The sequence below is a fragment of the Myxocyprinus asiaticus genome, chromosome 7, assembly GCF_019703515.2.
Source record: "Myxocyprinus asiaticus isolate MX2 ecotype Aquarium Trade chromosome 7, UBuf_Myxa_2, whole genome shotgun sequence".
Lineage (NCBI taxonomy): Eukaryota > Metazoa > Chordata > Actinopteri > Cypriniformes > Catostomidae > Myxocyprinus > Myxocyprinus asiaticus.
The window spans coordinates 41,630,296-41,642,813 of record NC_059350.1 but is presented as its reverse complement, the minus strand read 5'-3'; the positions used below and the strand labels follow the sequence as shown (position 1 = coordinate 41,642,813).

Genomic DNA, 12,518 nt, shown 5'->3' with positions numbered 1-12,518 from the left:
TGTACCATCACACATATGTTATGGTTAATAACTGGGCCCTGCAGAGTAGCGTCACACATATGTGTTTCTGCAACAGGCAGTTATGTTATAAGCTGCCAGATTCAAATCGGCTTTCACGCCGACAAGTGACGTTGGTCAAGCATCTGTAATTTATATTCGCTCAAACAGTTACTCATACAGTCTTTTAAACCACAGAATACGTTTATTTTATATACATACATCCAACTCGTCACCAAAGTACCACGATAAAAAGTTTACAGCTCTTATACGCACAGTCAATACATCAAATGCAATCTTCCTCTGATGCGTGCTGAAATGTTTGTTTACATTAGTAGCGGCTGTCATTCGTCAAATAAACAGCTACTTAAAGAGTCTTTTCGAGCACATAATATGTTTATTTTATGTAACAAAAGCTGTTTCATAGTATGTTTTTCCAATGGATAATTCTTACTATGGGATGCTGGTTGTATAGATCCCACACGTGTTGAGATGTGACCTTCTGACCTCAACAGGAGTTGTTGTCATGCCTTTAACAAGATTGATTTTGGTCCTATAAAAGAAGTTTCTGAAAATGTTTTGAGCTCAGAGATCTCCAAATTGTATATTTTGTTTTATTTTTCATAACAATACTGTCTGTATGTGGTTAGTAGTAGGCATGACATGTCAAGCAGTTCCTGCAGTGTGACAAGGAATTTACTGTAAGTTTAATGCAAGAAAATCTGATTAAAATGGTGAAAAACCTGAGAAATGGTGACCAGTGACAGCACCTAAAATATACACTTTCTCTTATACATAGATAAAAATGTACCGTACCTTAAATTGTGCATTGAATGAAAAAGTTATTTGTCAACAGCCCATGTATCTATGGATGTGTTTTTTGCACAGCTGTTCAAGATGTGGTACAGTGCATCTGACCTCCTTTTCTATTAACCAGTACATAAAGGGTTTGTGTTGATATGCAGTTTTTTTTTTTTTTTTTTTGTCACTATTACTACTCTAATGTCAACAGTTTTTCACTGGTCTAATAAAATAACTAGATTTTTATGGAGGGTATCCTGCAGATGTGCACTGACTGATGCCAAATGTAATTTGATCTTTAAATTAACATGGTTCACATGGCTTGTCACAAAATTATTTCGTTTCATAATGAGTGCAGTTAAATGCTATAGGTTCTCTCTCTCTCTCTCTCTCTCTCTCTCTTTGTGTGTGTGTGTGATTGTCATGTCAGCTGCTGTCATGTCAGCTGCCTTCATTCTGTTTGCAGTCTATATTTCATGTTAATACATTAAAAATGTGGTTACTTTGTGTTAAGAATCACTGTCATCAAAACTAATTTATTACATTTTTCACTGTTTAAAAAAGATCCCTTATTGATATATTATGATTGTACAGAAATACCAATAGTATTTTCATGGAAACTATAGGTGGGTTTCCATCCAACTATTTTTATGTGCATTTTGAAATTGCACATAAGAAATCCTGAATGGAAACGCTTGATATGTGAATAAACTTTCTAAATTCACTTAAAATTTAATGCGCTAGGAGGAGGTGGATTTTCTGGAGTTTCGCATCAGTTCAAGTGCACATTAAATTGATGGAAACTGTTTATTCGCGAAACGATGACGTGATTTAACCATTCGTGCATGTGTTATGAGGGTGCGATAGCTTGATGTGACTAGCCCACCGAAAGGTCCGACACTGGCACACAATTCTTTGAACAGTGCTTGTCATTCGGAAGTGTTTAACCCACAGCTGGTTGATAAAGTGGGTTCTCACAATCCGCCAGAACAGTTTTGAGAGCGGGCACTCACAGTTATGCGGAGACTGGCGGTGTGTGGGCATTGCAGCTATTTCAGCCCACATTATATCAGATATTACACTTATTCTGGGGTGTCAGGTGGATGCATTTAATAAAATGAGATACTTGCTCCGATCTTACAAATAAAACTATCCCCAAAGCAGGGAGAGATCATTCAGCTGCTCCATCATGATGAGGCGGCTCCCTCATGATAATGCTCATTACATAGTGGATGGAAATGCACAACAATTTGTGTGCGCTTAAAAAATGCAAAACATTTTGGATGGAAACCCAGCAATTTAGACATTATTAGATTAGAAATGCTTAAAGTATAATTTAAGCCTTTATTCAGGCTTTGAAACATGGACCTAGCCACAGTACTAGTGTAGAACAACTGTTTTTTGAGAGTAACAATGCATCTGTAAAGTTACATATTGCAATATGTTTTTGCTGTCTGAAGTCTGAATTCATTTGATTGGTGCATAATGTGGTTGCATGATTGTGCTGCTTTAGGATGACTTGAATATTGCCTTGTAATTCCTCTGTTTTACTAGCTCTGATGTTTCCTAATGTATTCTCTGCTGTCTTATTTCTGCAGTCGGACAGTAATACCAGCTTCCTTAGAGCAGCCAGGGCAGGTAATATAGAAAAGGTGCTGGAGTTCCTTAAGAGCGGACAAGACATTTCCACCTGCAACCAGGTAAATTTACACTTGAAACATTAAACTAAGACAATATGTTGTTGATACAATAAATAAATCAAATAATAAATAAATCAAACAAAATCCTCCCAGCCTGTTTAGAAGTCCAAGTTCTGAAGGTAATAACAAACTGTCAGATACATGAATACCAGTGGCAGGCCGTGCATTGAAAGTCTCATGCTATTAAGAAAACAGTTTCATAATGAATAAGACGCCGTATGCCAATCATACATTACGTGGCAGTCAACTAATAATAAAAATTGACATTTTAAAAACACATCCACGCACGAAAGCCAGAACTTGAAACGACACTTAATGCTCAATCAAGCCTAATTTTAACTGCAGCATGACTGTTTTGTGAAATGAACGTCAAATATCATAATTTTTCATATGAATCTACCAAGGAGGTCTATAGTACCTGGAAAAATCTATATAATAATATTTGCGATTTAAATGTTGCTTGCAATACATTTCGTTTCGTCAGAGTACACGGTTATGCTGCGTTCCATTCAAGTTGGATGTGGGATATTCCTACTTGATATCTCCAACCATAAATGAATTCCATTTCCCAATATTCAGAAGATGATGTTTAAGGAAACAAAACTGCAATGCTCCTGTTAGCTTAGCAGGGGTTTGACTCTCATTAGAGATGTCTCCTAGCAACCCAACTGATAAACAATGCTGCAGTGCTAGCATTTGTGCTACAGGTGTATGATTATCAAAAGAGATTATAATGTTTTATACACCTGTTTCTGCAGGCGTTTGTTAAACAAACTTTAATATCATGTAATGTGGAAACAAACTCATTTATCGATATTACTTAATAAAGTGAATGTTTATCACTTACTTTGTATATCTCCCTGAGTATCGACATGTTTGTGTGACATCATGCACCTGCATCTCGGCAAAATCGGAGCTGAGATTTCTGCATCAGCCTACAAGTTGTAATTCTGACTTCAAGATGAATTCCATTGCACTTTTACTAGTGGGAAGTTGTAAAATCCGACTTTCTGATTTGAATGGAACACAGCACTACTTTTCAAAACTTGATCCGACACTGAATGCTCCAGCAGCCTAATTTACACGTAGAAAACTCCTGATGTTGCTATAACAATGCAAAAAGCACTTACCAATTTGCTTAAAGTGAAAATCAGTCCTCCTTTCCTGTTTAATAAATTAAGCAATCACACGGTCATGCAGAACATCTCGTGTTTTTAAATCCATAAGGATCTCTTTCTCAATGGCAATACCAGCAGTGATGACAGCTGACTTGTCAGACAGCTTGATCTTACACTTTTCACTCTTTAATTATGTACATCACTTAAAGCGTGATTGCGTCACTCAAGGCCAGCTAGAAGGCCTCGACCGGGACATATCCTAAAGATCACACCCACCAAGAACAAATAAATCAATCTGATTGGCTGATGAATCTGACAATCTGACTTTAGTTGCCCATTCACTTGCAATGTTGAGGGATTCTGAAGAAATTCTGAAGGCCTGACGGGGTGGAGCTCAGACTCACGTGCTGCTTCGGGCATGCGATTTGTGAAACAGTTGTCACGCTTTGCTTATAAGCATCAAGGAATAAATTCTGACTGGATAAACTTTTTTAAACATTTTTCTCTATTTGTTTGTAGATTAATTAAGAGTGGAAAACGATTAGAAATACATAGGCAAAAAGGTGATTGAGAATGAAAGGAAGAATATATTTATTTATTTGGCATGTTGGGCCAGCAGAGAAGGCTTTGCTGGCCCTGAGAATTCGCCACTGCTGAATACTGACTAAATGAAATACTTTGAGTAATGAATGCATTAGCCACTTTAGATCAGCATTTTTGAATTGTTTTTGTTTCATGAGATTTTAAATTAGACATCAAGTGGCAATCCTAATACAGTACCAAAAACTGGCAATTTTGTACATACATAAACAACAGCAGAAGTGTGCTCGACCAACCTAGAACAAACACTGGGCCAAATATTGTGTTAGTATTATCCATATTACCAAGTGACAGAAGAATTTGTGTCAAAATGTTGATTGATTGGATGCACAGCCTTTGTCAACAACAAATTATATGGGAAGTATTTTCTCCTTTCTTTTGGTTGATATGCCTATTTGCAATATTTAACTATGCACATCTATTTGGTTTGTTGCATGTTATTATTTGCATACAGTTTTTTTTTTCCTGCTTTCTGCAACCCTATCAAAACAGACTTGGGACCCTTTGTTGACTGTTTTATACTTTAACAAATTAGTGCAAATAATGTTTCTTTTTCTCAGTGTTTTCCTCAGCCTCAATTTAGTATTGCATAGACTTTGGTTGGAGTAATTCATCTTAATGTAATTTGATGTAATTTAACAGTTGCAAGTTAAGCATACTATGACATTTTACACATTGTTTAGATTGTGTATACACATGGATTTAATCTGAACTGTGCAGATATAATCTGCTATGTTCTTATAGCGAGACGTTAAAGATCCTTGTGTTCCAAGTAGTGGGTGGCCTTAAACTCCTTTCCAGCTTAAGAGACATGTTCTGTCGACTCTGTGTTAGCTGATGGTCTCTGTATTGGGGATTATCCTGATTACTAGAAATGTGTATGCTTTATGCTTTTATGTTTTGCTTTTAGCAAGTGTTGTCCTGCCAAGGGACAAATATCATTGTTTTGATGTCATAGAGAGATTTATTTACTACTGATTCATTTGAAAATTTGTGTATTTCTGTTATAAAGCATTTCGCTTGTGTGTTTCTAGCAGCTGTTCACGACCATTAACTTGCATAGTCAAACCCTCGCTAAAAGTCACACACCATTGCTATTTTTAAATATAATATATTAAGGGTTGGGGAGTAACGGAATACATGTAACGGGATTACATATTTAAAATACAAATATAAGTAACTGTATTCCACTACAGTTACAGTTTAAATCATTGGTAATTAGAATACAGTTACATTCAAAAAGTATTTTGATTACTGAAGAGATTACTTTGCATTTTATTGTCATTTGTTTCATTTAATATTTAGTCCTTTCAGATGGAAAACATTTATATATATATATATATATATATATATATATATATATATATATATATATATATAAATTATGCGATCCAAAGTGCATTTGAACAGCAGTGAAACACTTTCTTATAATGTGTTACATTCATACGAGCAGACAGAGAAGTAAGTCTGAAGTAAGTTTGGAGCAGAAGAAATAGAAATAAACCTTGTGTAAATTGTCAGCTTTACGCTAAACTAAAATGCTATTTCTAGCCATTTTACATGCACGTTACCAGGTACGATCATATTTTTTTATCAAGAAAATTCACGTTGGATCATAATTTCTTTTTTGTATTAAGACCTTTGATATTAGGGCAAAAATCCTATTCTTGATAATAATTTTTGTATTGTTTTCCTGTAAAAATATCTAAAAATCCTTAAAGCAAGATCAGTTTGATTTATCTGGTTTATAAACAACACTGCATAAGATATTTAGATTTTTCAGAGAATGTATTTTTAACATGTGTATTTTGTCTTACTGTACTGGCAGAGTTTTTATAGTCAAAACAAGTGAAAAAACCTACCAGTGCAGAAGAAGTAATCCAAAGTATTTATCACTGACCTTGAGTAATCTAACGGAATACGTAACAAATTACATTTTACAGCATGTATTCTGTAATCCGTAGTGGAATACATTTCAAAAGTAACCCTCCCAACCCTGAATATATTAATATAATGTCCTGGTTACTTTTGTAACCTCCGTTCCCTGATGGAGGGAACGAGACAGTGTGTCGATGTAGTGACACTAGGGGTCACTCTTGGGAACCCCGAACACCCAAGAGTGTTTTTTCTCCCCAAAAAGAGTGGAATTTGTTAACCGATTGGGGGCCATAAATGTCTACATCGGGGGGGGTGTCACTCCCAAGGGGAAGACACCACGAAGACCACACCCCACCCAGAGAAGGGGGGGTATTTCGAGTGGAAATACATCACATGGTCTTACCGAGTCTTGTCGGAAGTATGTCACGTGGAGAAGTCGCACGGTAGGTCCTACCGAGGGGGGAGGAGTTTCTACAAGCATGGTGACCGGGGGCAGAGGGGCCTCTGCCCAAGGAAGACACAGTTTACCGACAAGAAAATTATTTAGCGGAAGATATATCACATGGGGTCACCTATGGGGAAACAGCGCATGTGGAGCACCTACCTCAGTACAGGGCTTAGTTAGCACATATACTGGGCCAGCAGCGAGTTTCTCCGTAAACTCGTCTGCCACAGGGCTAAGGAGGAAATTCATCCAGGGATCACAACTTGTGAACACGACTGGGAGTCAAAGGCGCACGTCTTCACCTCATGGGAGGGGTGCTCTGCAGATGTCTGCCAAAGAGGAGCCACTGGTCAAGGCCCAGGAGGCCGCTACACTCCTAGTAGAGTGGGCTTGTAGCACCACGGGGGGTGGCACACCTGAGCGTGATATGCCATCACGATGGCATCAATGACCCGGTGGGTGATCCTCTGTTTGGAGACAGCGCTTCCTTTCCACTGTCCACCAAAGCAGACAAAGAGCTGCTCGGAGCTTCTAAAGCTCTGCGTGCGATCTAAATAGATGCGTAAAGCACGTACCGGACACAGCAACGCCAAAGCTGGGTCTGCCTCCTCCTGGGGCAGCGCTTGCAGGTTCACCACCTGATCCCTAAACGGGGTCATGGGAACCTTGGGCACATAGCCCGATCGGGGTCTCAGGATCACGTGAGAGTAGCCCGGACCGAACTCCAGGCATGTTTCGCTTACAGAGAACGCTTGCAGGTCCCCTACCCTCTTGATGGAAGTGAGCGCAGTCAGGAGGGCAGTCTTCAAAGAGAGTGCCTTAAGCACAACTGACTCCAGGGGCTCGAAGGGGGCTTCCCATAGACCCTAAAGGACTACAGAGAGGTCCCATGAGGGGATGAGATGCGGTCTGGAGGGATTCAACCTCCTAGCGCCTCTCAGGAACATGATGATCAGGTCGTGCTTCCCTAAGGACTTACCATCCACTGTGTCATGGTGTGCAGCTACAGCGGCTACATACACCTTCAAGGTGGAGGGGGACAGCCGACCCTCCAGCCTCTCCTACAGGAAGGAAAGCACCGATCCGACTGTGCATCTCTGGGGGTCTTCGCGTCGGGAAGAACACCACTTAGTGAACAGACGCCACTTCAAAGCATACAGGTGCCTCGTAGAGGGAGCAGTAGCCTGAGTGATCGTGTCTACCACCGCAGGTGGTAGGCCACTTAGGTCTTACGCATCCTGTCCAAGGGCCAAACGTGGAGATTCCAGAGGTCTGGTCATGGGTGCCAGATGGTGCCCCGTCCCTGAGAAAGAAGGTCCTTCCTCAGGGGAATTCACCAGGGGGTGGCTGTCGCGAGGAGCATAAGGTCCGAGAACCACGTCTGGGTGGACCAGTAGGGTGCTACTAGGACGACCTGCTCCTCATCCTCCCTGACCTTGCACAGGGGTGCCTCGGCCAGGGCGTACCAAAGTGGGCAGTGGGAGGATTCCGGGAAGCAAACAGGTCTACCTGTGCTCGACCGAATCGACTCCAAATCAGCTGGACCACCTAGGGGTGGAGTCTCCACTCTCCTCTGAGCGTAACCTGTCGTGACAGCATGTCCGCTGCGGTGTTGAGTTCACCCAGGATGTGAGTGGCTCGTAGCGACTTGAGGCGCTGCTGACTCCAGAGGAGGAGACAGCGGGCGAGTTGTGACATGCAACAGGAGCGTAGACCACCTTGACGGTTGATGTATGCTAACGTCGCTGTGTTGTCCGTCTGGACCAACACGTGCTTGCCCTGGATCAACGGCCGGAACCACCGCAGGACAAGCAGTACTGCCAACAACTTGTGGCAGTTGATGTGCCAGTGCAGCCACGGGCCAGTCCAGGAGCCGGCGGATGTGTGCCCATTGCATATGGCGCCTCAGCCCATCTTGGAGGCGTCTGTCATAACTACGACGCGCCTGGTGACATGCTTTAGGAGAACCCCTGCCCTTAGAAATGCTAGGTCCTTCCAAGGGCTGAAGAGGCAGCGACAGATCGGCATGACGACCATGCGATGTGTCCCCCGGCGCCATGCCCATCTCGGGACTCGAGTCTGAAGCCAGTGCTGAAGCGGTCTCATATGCATCAACCCGAGCGGTGTGGCATCCGCAGAGGATTCCATATACCCCAGGAGCCTCTGAAAATGTTTCAGTGGAACCGCTGTCTTCTGTTTGAACGCCTTCAGACAGTTCAGCACCGACTGTGCGTGCTCGTTCGTGAGGCGCGCCATCATCGAGACTGAGAAAAGAGATGCTCTGAACCGGGGAGAGCTTGCTCTTTTCCCAGTTGACCCGAAGCCCTAGATGGCTGAGGTGCCTGAGCACCAGGTACCTGTGTGCGCACAGTAACTCTCGAGAGTGAGCTAGGATCAGCCAGTCATCGAGGTAGTTGAGTATTCGGATGCCCACTTTAGTGGGGCAAGGGCTGCCTCTGCGACCTTCGTGAAGACATGAGGGGACAAGAACAGGCCGAAGGGGAGGACCTTGTACTGGTACACCCGGCTCTCGAAAGCAAACCGCAGGAAGGGTCTGTGTCGAGGTAAAACCGAGATGTGGAAGTACACGTCCTTCAGGTCTACCGCCGCGAACCAATCTTGATGCCGGACGCTCGCTAAAATGCATTTTTGCGCCAGCATCTTGAACGGGAGTCTGTGCAAGGCCCGGTTCAGAACTCGCAGGTCCAAGATTGGCCGCAACCCACCGCCTTTCTTTGGTACGATGAAGGGCTGTAAAACCCTTTCTTCATCTCGGCTGGAGGGACAGGCTTTATCACGCCCTTGCGCAGAAGGGTCGTGATCTCCGCACGCAAGGTAGAGCCGCTCTCGCCCTTCACTGAGGTGAAGCGGATGCCGCTGAACCTGGGAGAGCGCCTGGAGAACTGAAACGCATAGCCGAGTCGGACGGTCCGGGTCAGCCATCGCGACGGGTTGGAAAGCGCAAGCCACACGTCCAAACTCCAGGTGAGGGGGACCAAGGGGATAATCACGTCGGATGTACCGGCGGGTTGGGCCTCGTGGCGGGGTGGAGCCTGAGGTGCCACATTGCGTGGGCTCGAGCCCCTTGGCCGTGCTGAGTCCAGGGACATCGAAGCACTTACCTGGCTCCTGATACCCACCATAAGATTTGGTTGAGGAGGGGGGAGGAGGAACATCGTCCCCGCAGTCCGTCGGAGCCAACCTGGTGTGGGCGTGTTTGTGCCACAGCTGGGCATGCATGGCGGTCGTGACGACAGCCATGCACACCTGACATGTGACCCAGGGAACAAGGAAACCACTCTTTTGTTGAAGTTTTGGGTACCGCAGCCTCTTGGGCATGCGGCAAAAAATGAAACAAAAGATTTTCCTCCCGGTCCTCCACTAGGGGATGGAGTGGTCTGTCTACATACTCCGTAGAAGCGGATCTCCACGTTCCTGGGTCGCCCATCTCAGGGGCGCTACGAAGCCTTCCTAGGGTTCTTGGTGGCTGGCCGTGAAATGGGTGGCATCTGCTTCCTGTGGTGGGCTTCATGCCGGGGCCAGGCCATGGGGGTGGGCTGCGGCGGAGCCAGTGCTGTTGCTGCAGGAGGACGCCCTTGGCGACGAGTAGATGGGGTGCGGGGTCTTGAGCTGCGCCGGGGCATGATGTGTTGAATGGCCTCTGTCTGCTGCTTCACCACCAAGAACTGCTGGGCAAAGTCCTCGACGGTGTCGCAGAATAGGCCAACCTGGGAGATGGGGGCATCAAGGAACTGTGCCTTGTCGGCCTCTCTCATCTCGACCAGGTTGAGCCAAAGGTGGCGCTCCTGGACCACCAGGGTGGACATCGCCTTCCTGAGAGACTGCACCGTGACCTTCATCGCCCGGAGAGCAAGGTCGGTTGCCGAGCGCAGTTCCTGCATCAATCCCGTGTCAGAACTACCCTCGTGCAGCTCTTTTAGCGCCATGGCTTGGTGAACTTGCAGGAGAGCCATGGCGTGCAGGGTGGAGGCGGCTTGTCCAGCGGCACCGTAGGCCTTAGCTGTCAGGGACGATGTAAACCTACAGGCTCAGGATGGGAGCTTCGGGCGCCCGTGCCAGGTGGCGGCGCTCTGTGGGCACAACTGCACCGCGAGTGCCTTATCCACCTGGGGGATCACCGAATACCCCTTGGCCACCCCACTATCGAGGGTAGTGAGAGTGGGGGAGCTGAAAGATCGGGATCGGGCAGTAAAAGGTGCCCCCCACGATCTTGTCAGCTCCTCATGCACTTCCGGGAAGAAAGGGACCGGGGCGGGGCATGGTCGTGAGTGGCGCTCCCAGGAACCAATCATCGAGCCGCGAGGGTTCAGGGGAGAGTGGAGGGTTCAACTCTAGCCCTACGCCTGCGGCTGCCCAGGAAATCACGTCTGTCATCTCCGTGTCGGCCTGAGACTGAGCGACCACACCCGAAGGAGGCAGCCCAGCCGAGGCATTCGCATCAGAGTGGACGAACCCGCTCTCCGATGCTGCGCTCGATAACTCATTGTCTTCCCGGGCTCCGAATAAGAGGTCGAACTCGCCGTGAGACGAGCCCGCGGTCTCATCCAAGAGCCCGACAGGGGCAAGCAAGCGTGCTGGGGAATGGGAGGTCCGTGGGGGTTTACCCGGCGGAGGTGCTCCCATTGAGGTCCCAAATCGCCCCCAGTGCTAACAGGCACGGCCTCATACCCGTAGGTAGAAGGACCGAGGTGGGGAGCTGCTGGGGTGGCTTGCTTTCTTACGGATGCAAGCCGCGACCACAACGTTGCCATGGTCATGTTCTCGCAATGAGGACAAGACCCATCCACGAACGATGTCTCCGTGTGGGCAGCGCCCAGACATGTAAGACAGCGATCGTGGCCGTCAGAAGCGGAGAGATAATGACCACAACCAGGAATAAAACACAAATGGAAAGGCATCTTTAAAAAGACGTTTCCGTGTGTGCCGCTCTTTTAGAATATACTCTTTTGCTCTGCTGAAGCGCCCGGGGCGTTCTCTGCACTCCACAGGTGCAGAGGGGGAGAATCCGCTGAAATGCACCGTAAATCCAGCAGTTTTTGGTGAACGGTAAAGAGAACTGAGTTTGAATTGAATTCAGTGCACTGAATGGAACCACTCGGCTCTGAAGAGAAAATCTAAATGAGTGGTTGCATACCAGCTCCTTTTATACTCGTATGTCCGGGGGAGTAGCATGCAAATTCCACTCGCCAATTCCCATTGGCTTTTTGTCAAAAAGCAGAGGTGTTCGGGGCTCCCAAGAGTAACCCCTAGTGTCACTACATCGACACAACGTCGAGTGAGTGACAAATAGGGAACTCCTTTTCACTGTACATCTTGCCATTGCAGTCTCTAGGCACAATCATGATTTCAAGCTCAATTACACTTCCTAGTGCTTGACGCATGTGCAGAGCACTAGATGGCGATATAGAAAGTGTAATCGAGCTTGAATTCATGATTGCCAAGAAGACTGCTATCAAGATTTACAGTGAAAATAGAGGTACATTTTGGTCTGTTCTCACCCAAAACCAACTGGATCGCTTCAGAAGACATTGATTAAACCGCTGGAGTCTGTTGGATTATGTTTATGCTGACTTTATATGCTGTTTGGAGCTTTTGGAGTTCTGGTCACCAGTCACTTGCATTGTATGGACCTACAAAGCTGAGATGTTCTTCTAAACATCTTCGTTTGTGTTATGCAGAAGAAAGAAAGTAATACACATTTGGGATGGCTTGACATTTTACTTTAAATTTATGTCAATACTTCTTAAGTAGGGATATTTAACCAAAAATAAAATTCTGTCATCATTAACTTACCCTCATGTTGTTCCAAACCCATATGACTTTCTCTCTTCCGTGGAACACATGTAAGGCCAGCAGAGGCAGAATCAGTATATATAAAAAAAATTTTTTTTCAATTGAATATTTTACTCTATTTAAATTGCCATTGACTAAAGATGAAAAATTGTGTGCTTTGTCACT

General features: G+C 45.2%; 1 pseudogene; it reads left to right on the top strand.

The window, feature by feature from the left end:
* Positions 1 to 12,518, top strand: part of LOC127443577 (ankyrin-3-like) — a 71,217-nt pseudogene that overhangs the window by 50,452 nt on the left and 8,247 nt on the right.